The following is a 7,894-nucleotide window of genomic DNA, read 5'->3' as shown; positions in this document are numbered from 1 at the left end:
TTTTTGCACTCCAAACACCCTAATTTATCACACACAACTCAATTAGTCATAAAACCAATAATTAAATCATGTTGGGCATTTTAAAGATCAAATAGCATCAAAAAGCGGTTAAAACATAGGTAAAGTAACATCAACACATATCGAAATATGCCCAACATCACCACCCCACAATTAAACCTTTGTTCGTCCTCGAACAAACCATCACTATAGTAGACGAAACAAAATTAAGCTCTTATCATTTAAAGCATACTACACCCATGACCATGGTCATTTGCAACAATTAGGCTCTAGAATATGCATCATATACACTTCCCTTTACTTGTGTCATTCTTTTAAAAATATTCAAACAAAGACAACATGCTCACAACAATCCTAACCTCAAAAACCGACTCAATGTCACAATGCACTCATGGCTTGAACACCCAACATCATAGAGAAGTCTAATAACATTACCTATCCCTCGTGAAACCATGTGCCCTCACAACAAGAACAAGAGAGCGAGTTCAATCCACAGATTCGAATCTCATGATCAAATATATTTTAACGACTCACATATATCAAAGAAAATCGCTCACTCTCACAGAGAAGTCACATGCATGGAATTGGTATCATAGGCTTGCCCTTAATGTAAATCTCTACTAATGTAAGCTTGCTCGATCTAAAATCAATTAGGACTTTTTCATGGTTGTAATGTGGACTAAGGAAATGGTAGGATATATTTTAGGAATAGTGACTCAACCTCCTAAGCACTTTAACACATCACTAAATAACTTAAGCGCAAATTCTTCAACACCACTTCAATTTCACAAATAATATCACCCCCAACAATATTTCCTCTTTCTTTAAGCACTACTTTAATTCATACCCACTAGTACGAACAAGACAACAATTTATTCATCTATATTTTTCTTTCTTTCTTTTTTTTTCTTTTTTAATTTTCGCTAGTGGTGTATTATTTTACAAAATAAGTGCACCCTTCTTTCTTTCATTGGTTCCACTCAAAAGTTACCCCACACTTAGTCCCTTCTTACTTCTTTTAGCGCTTATCTAACAATTAAAGTGCTTGAAGAGGTAAAAGGATCAAAACAATGTCAATTAAGAATAAAATGGTTATGGCTTGTAATGTGGGTACCAAATAAAAGTCAATAGGCTCAAAATGGTTAACTAGGGATAGACTTTATTTGTGATAAGCAATAAGCTCAAAAAGATCAAAGAAAGCCTAAAATCATTTTTCAAACCGAGCATCACCTCAAATTTCGCTTCAACTCACATACCGGGCAAGTTCTAGACACAAGTACAATACATGGACTACACAAAAACCTCACCACACATGGCACATGACTCACTAAGGACGATCACATTCCGACTCTCAAACAATGCGAGTATTCATGGAGCCACGAGATATTAAGCATTAATCGCAAAGTGAACACAAGTCAAGAAAACAAGAAATAGTCTTCACAAAACATGCTATCCAATATATAAAGGCATCAAGATTAATATCAAAATTTAGAGGAGATACTATGCATGCCAAAACATAAGTATGTTACTATGAAACAAGTCAAGGGCGTTTAGGTTCATCATTCTTCCTCCTTTTATTTCCTAAATTCCTAATCTATTCTTTAAAAAAACTATTACTAACTGGTTCAAAATACATCCCATGGAAAAAAATCGAGGCACAAAGAAAAACCACAGGAGATTATTACTACCTAAAAAAATTTTACTAACTACTTTTCTGCTTTTCTTTAGTTTTCTGTCAATCTTCTAATACTAACACTAATTTCAAAAATCAAATGAAAATCTTTTTGTGTTTTTCTAAGGACCTTAGTCCCTCGAGACTGTCCACGTAGTCTGTCGTCGGGAAAAGTCCTTTATGTTCTACGACTACACACAACAATGAACTGAGAGTTACTCCATATAGATGAATTTACTAACTATTACAGGCCATTAATCCAGTGAATATTACAGCGCTCTAATAGTATCAAAATCAACAAAAATTGTAACAGTTAAGTACATTCATCCACAAGAATAAGGATAACCCCCACCCCACATTTAAAACTATGCTTTGCCCCCAATGCACACAAATAACGTAAAGTAGGATGAGAAGAAACTCCCTCAAGTCAAGGTGGAAGGCTCATCCGCAGTCTGTGGAAGAGAATCAACATCCATGGCATTCATTAAGACCCCCTCCGGCCTGGCGATAGCATCCTCACGAATATGGAGAGCTGTCACATTCCTATCATCACCAACTGGAGCTGAGTCTATAGTATGTGGGACATCGGCCTTAGCAGGCATGGTGTGTGGAGCCTCAGAGACTATAGGAGAAGCAGAAGTGGATGGTCCAGCAGTGGACGATGCAAGCAGCTGTGAGATGTCTATATCTGCACGTTGAACCAGAGCACGGAGGAGTAATGATACCTCCCTCATCATCGTGGCCTGCTCAGTCTGAACTCGGCTTAGATCCGCACGAGTCTGACTCAACTCATCCCTGGTGGCACTCAACTCTACATGAGTCGCTATCAACTCAGTCATGTTCTCTTGCATATCAGCTTGCATCTGCTCAAACAACTGTTGAATGGTAAGCTTAGAAGACCTTCCCTTGTTCGGCTCTAGAACATGAGTAACATCATATGGTCCTGGAGCTTTAGCCTCAATGTCGTCGTTCTCTTTGTCCCATAGTACTCACATCTCTGTCAAGAAAGCCGATAGGGTATTTGCAAAGAACAACCTCCACTTGTAATTCATCCTGGTGCGCTGCATTTGGTCATGCATGATGGCTCCTAAGTTGAGCGGTATCCCCTCCAATAAAGCATACAATACTAGTGCGCGGTGACGAGGGACATCAGTTTTGTGTTGGTATAGCATCAGGCGGTTGCATATGAAATTTAGAGCCACACGTGCTAACGCACTCATGAATTCCTTGGATAGAGAATGGTACTCCATACTCCCATGCTTCCAATTTGCATCCTTCCTGGTAGGGCATAGGACCGACCGAATGTGTGCATAATCCGGTGCTTTGCATATAGAGTCAAACCTATCTGTTAGTGTGTGTGGCACCCCTAAGAAATTATTAAGAGCTTTAGTTGAGACATTAATATCCACCCCTCGTACTCTCACAATGCTGCCCCTGGAGTGACGCCAATTGGCGTAAAGCTCTCTGACGATAGTGAGGTTGGCTTTGCCATGACCCTTCAAGATAGGTCCCCATTGTTGCACCTCTCTAATTGATTTTAGAAACTCTGGGTACTTTTTCTTAAGTGTTCCGATGTTGATTGGATTTTCTGGAATGTACTTCTTTGAACCCAGTATCTTATTATAAGCTCGGAATGCCTTTTCATTAACAAAGTTCTTCTCCCAAGCAGCTCGGTCTATTGGTTCACCCTCATCTTCATCACTCATGTCGACATGTAGAAGCTCATTATCCGAATCGGACTTGGACTCAAATTCTGCAGTAATCTTCTGCTTTCCTTTATCATTCGGATCACTCTGTTTGGAGGCTTTACTCTGGTTCGGCACAAGTTCTCTTATCTCTATCCCTTTGCTTGGTGGATTTAATGATGTTGTTGTAATACCCTTCTTCACTGTCCTCCTTACTAATGGTTCCTCCTCTTCTTGCTCTGATTCATCAATTAACTACCTAGTCTGCAGTTCCTTTCTTTTTGTCAGTCCGCTTCCTTTTTTCTGTGGATTTGGAGCACCTGTTGCCTTTCCGGTAGGCTTTTTGGGCAGTTTCTTGTTATTATCTTTGTCTTGTTGCTTGGACTGTTTGCTCGTTGCTGCCATTTCCCAGCCTCAATACCTAAAATGCGAAGAAATCAACAATGAGCGTATAGAATAGTAAAGTTCAGCTATAAATCAGTTGCAACATCTAGCACTTCCAATCATTTGCATAGTCGTGTCATTTATGACTGTATGAAAGTATAGCCCATGGCTTTCAGCAAGGATGTGATAACTCTTTTCAAGTTTACAAATAAGCACTTCACGATATAGATATCATTATACACAACATGAGGTTTATCCGAGCGACGCTCACTAACCATGTTCAATTACACATAGCAGCTCACTCGACCCCACACTTATTCTCACGACATATCATTACGCATAGAGCTCACATAATTCAAATCGAGTAACACTTTACGATTCAAGACATCTAGCATGTGCCGGATGTTCAATTCCCTTAGACAATCTTTCATAGGCTCAAAACATTCCGACAATCAAGACAAACAACCCTACACTTATTCACTAGCATATACCAGTGTTGCTCAGTTACTCAGACTTTACCGGGGCCTAAATTTACCTCTCGGGCAATTCATCGAACAGGTGATATGCAATAGTTGTGCCTAGTTTCTTCTATCAGTAGGGTAATTCGACTGCCCTCCCAAAATTAATGAGATGAAGGGAATTATAGTTTATCATCTCGCAACCATTACAACTAACAGGAATGACATCCCCAAACCTCAAACTTTTTGAATCACATGTATGACATTTAAATTGGTAAAACTTAACCTAGGGGAATTTGGGGCAGGGGGTCTGTTGCTACCAGCGAGAGAGAGAAGAGAGGAGAGTGAGAAGAATAAAGAAAAATAAATAATGAGGGCGAATATACATACCTGTCGCGAGAGAATAGAGGAGATGTGTTTGGTCGCAAGTGAGATGAGAGGGGAGGGTCTGGGCAGAAGGCAATTTCGTGTGTAATTGTGTTTTGGCATATTGGGCATATGATGTGTTAAAATATAACACTTACCTGTGCGTGCGATCTTGGACGCGACGCATCCCCACTGCTTTCTCTGAAATTGGTTGGACGCGGTAGGCAGACTTCACTGCCTTAAGCAATTGGTCCATCAAATTTATTTTTTTTATGCTGAGGGGGATGCGACGCATCCATCCTGTTTTCCTAAAAAAACTAAAATATAAGAACTAATTCCTAAAAATTTAACTAACTATGAAAACAAAAGAAAAACAGGACTTGGGTGGCCTCCCAAGAAGCGCCTGATTTAACGTCGCGGCACGACGCAACATGTTCTTCATGCCTCCACCAAATCCATCGAGGTCTTGCGACGTGCAATGTCACCACCCCAATAGTGTTTTACTCTCTGGCCATTTACCAAGAATGTCGCATTGGAACTCGTATCAGGTAATTCCACTGCCCCATGAGGTTTCACACTAACCACTTCAAACGGACCCGACCATCGAGATTTAAGCTTTTCGGGAAAAAGCTTTAGCCTCGAATTAAACAAGAGAACTTCTTGACCTGGCTCAAACTCACGATGTTGGATGTGCTTATCATGCCACCTCTTTTGTCTTTTCTTTATACAATTTGACATTTTCATACGCATGCAATCGAAATTCATCAAGCTCGTTGAGTTGTAGCAATCTCTTCTCACCGGCCAAGTCCATCTCCATATTTATCTTTTTAATCGCCCAATAGGCTTTGTGTTCAAGCTCAACGGGAAAGTGGCACGCTTTCCCATAAACTAACTTGTATGGAGAAGTACCTATGGGGGTCTTGTAGGCAGTGCGATATGCCCATAATGCATCATCCAGCTTTCCGGCCCAGTCCTTTCTATTCCCACTTACTGTTTTCTCCAAAATCTGCTTTACCTCTCTGTTGGAAACTTCTACTTGACCACTCGTTTGGGGATGATAGGCAGTGGAAACCTTATGCTTAACTCCATACTTTGCAAGAACATTATTCAGCAATTTGTTACAAAAGTGAGTTCCCCCGTCGCTTATCAAAACTCTTGGAGTCCCAAAACGTGTGAAGATGTGCTTCTTTACAAAGCTTACCACTACCTTTGCGTCATTAGTAGGAATAGCAATGGCCTCCACCCACTTAGAAACATAGTCGACCGCCACCAAGATGTACCTTTGCCCATTAGAATATGGGAACGGCCCCATGAAATCAATCCCCCAAACATCAAAAAGCTCTACTGCCAGAATATTTTGCAACGGCATCTCGTGCTTCCTTGTGATAGTTCCGGTTCTTTTGCATCTGTCACAATTTTTAACAAATACATGTGCATCCTTAAACAATTTTGGCCAATAGAAACATGATTGTAGCACTTTTTAGGCAGTTTTATCCCCGCCGTGATAACCTCCATATGGCGAAGCATGGCAGTCATGCAGTATAGCATTCATCTCTTCCTCAGGAACACACCTTCGCACCAACTGATCTGGGCACTGCCTATATAAGAATGGCTCATCCCACATGTAGAGTCTCACATCATGTAAGAATCTTCTTCTATTGTCAGGTGTCAATTCTAGTGGCGTCACCCCCTTGCAATAAAATTTACATAATCTGCATACCATGGGGCCTCACCTGAGGTGACTGCTAATAACTGCTCATCATGAAATGTTTCTTTGATTGACCCTCCTTCAGCTACATGACTCCGATTTTCTAATCTGGACAAGTGATCATCCACTTGATTTTCTGTCCCTTTTCGATCTCGGATCTCTAAGTCAAATTCTTGCAAGAGGAGGACCCAACGAATCAGTATCGGCTTAGCGTCTTTCTTTTCAAACAAGTATCTGATAGCTGAATGTTCTGTGTAAACGATGACTTTGGTTCTCACTAGATAGGATCTGAACTTGTCAAACGCCCACACCACTGCAAGCAACTCCTTTTCAGTAACTGTATAATTCATTTGAGCTGGATTCATAGTTTTGCTCGCATAATAAATAGAGTGAAAGATTTTATCCCTCTTTTGCCCCAAAACGGCTCTGATTGCTATGTCACTTGCATCGCACATCAACTTAAATGATTGCGCCCAATCTGGGCCAATGATAATTGGTACAGTCACCAACCTTCCCTTCAGCTCCTCAAATGCTCTCAGACAAGCATCATCAAACTTGAAGGGCACATCTTTCTCAAGAAGCCTGCACAAAGGAGAAGAAAGTTTCAAAAAATCTTTAATGAAACGACGATAAAAACCTGCATGGCCCAAGAAACTGCGAATGCCTTTGACAGATGTCGGTGGGGGCAATTTTTCAATCGCCTCCACCTTCGCTTTGTCCACCTGCAAACCACTTTTGGACACCTTGTGCCCCAAAACTATACCTTCACGTACCATGAAATGGCACTTTTCCCAGTTTAGCACCAAGTTCGTCTCTTCACACCTAGCAAGCACTTTATCAAGGTTCATTAAACAATTATCAAAAGAACATCTAAACACAGAAAAATCATCCATGAACACTTCTACAAATCTTTCAATCATGCCAGTAAAAATAGCCATCATACACCTTTGAAAAGTCGTAGGTGCATTACAAAGACCAAAGGGCATTCTCTTGAACTCATACGTGCCATAAGGACATGTAAATGTAGTTTTCTCTTGGTCCTCTGGGGCTATAGCAATCTGATTATACCCCGAATAACCATCCAGGAACCAGTAATATTCCTGGCCAGCTAACCTATCAAGCATTTGGTCAATAAAGGGGAGGGGAAAGTGGTCTTTCCGGGTGGCATTGTTCAATTTTCTATAATCTATGCAAATTCTCCATCCAGTGACAACCCTTGTAGGAATTAAGTAATTATTTTCATTAACTACTACAGTCATCCCCCCTTTTTTCGGCACACATTGAACGGGGCTTACCGATTTGCTATCAGATATTGGAAATACAATACCTGCATCAAGCCACTTAATCACTTCTTTTCTTACCACCTCTTTTATGATTGGATTTAGTCGGCGTTTTTGTTCTACACTTGGCTTGTGTCCGTCCTCCATGAGGATTTTATACATGCAGAAAGCTGGACTAATGCCTTTAATGTCAGTCATTGTCCACCCAATTGCTCGCTTGTGCTCACGTAGCACCCTCAATAGCTTTTCTTCCTGCAATTTAGATAAGTAAGAAGAAACAATAACAGGTAAAGTGTCAGAACTACCCAAATAAGCATATTGAA

Source organism: Nicotiana tomentosiformis, chromosome 11 (assembly GCF_000390325.3).
Source record: "Nicotiana tomentosiformis chromosome 11, ASM39032v3, whole genome shotgun sequence".
NCBI lineage: Eukaryota > Viridiplantae > Streptophyta > Magnoliopsida > Solanales > Solanaceae > Nicotiana > Nicotiana tomentosiformis.
Note: the sequence above shows the minus strand (reverse complement) of the source record.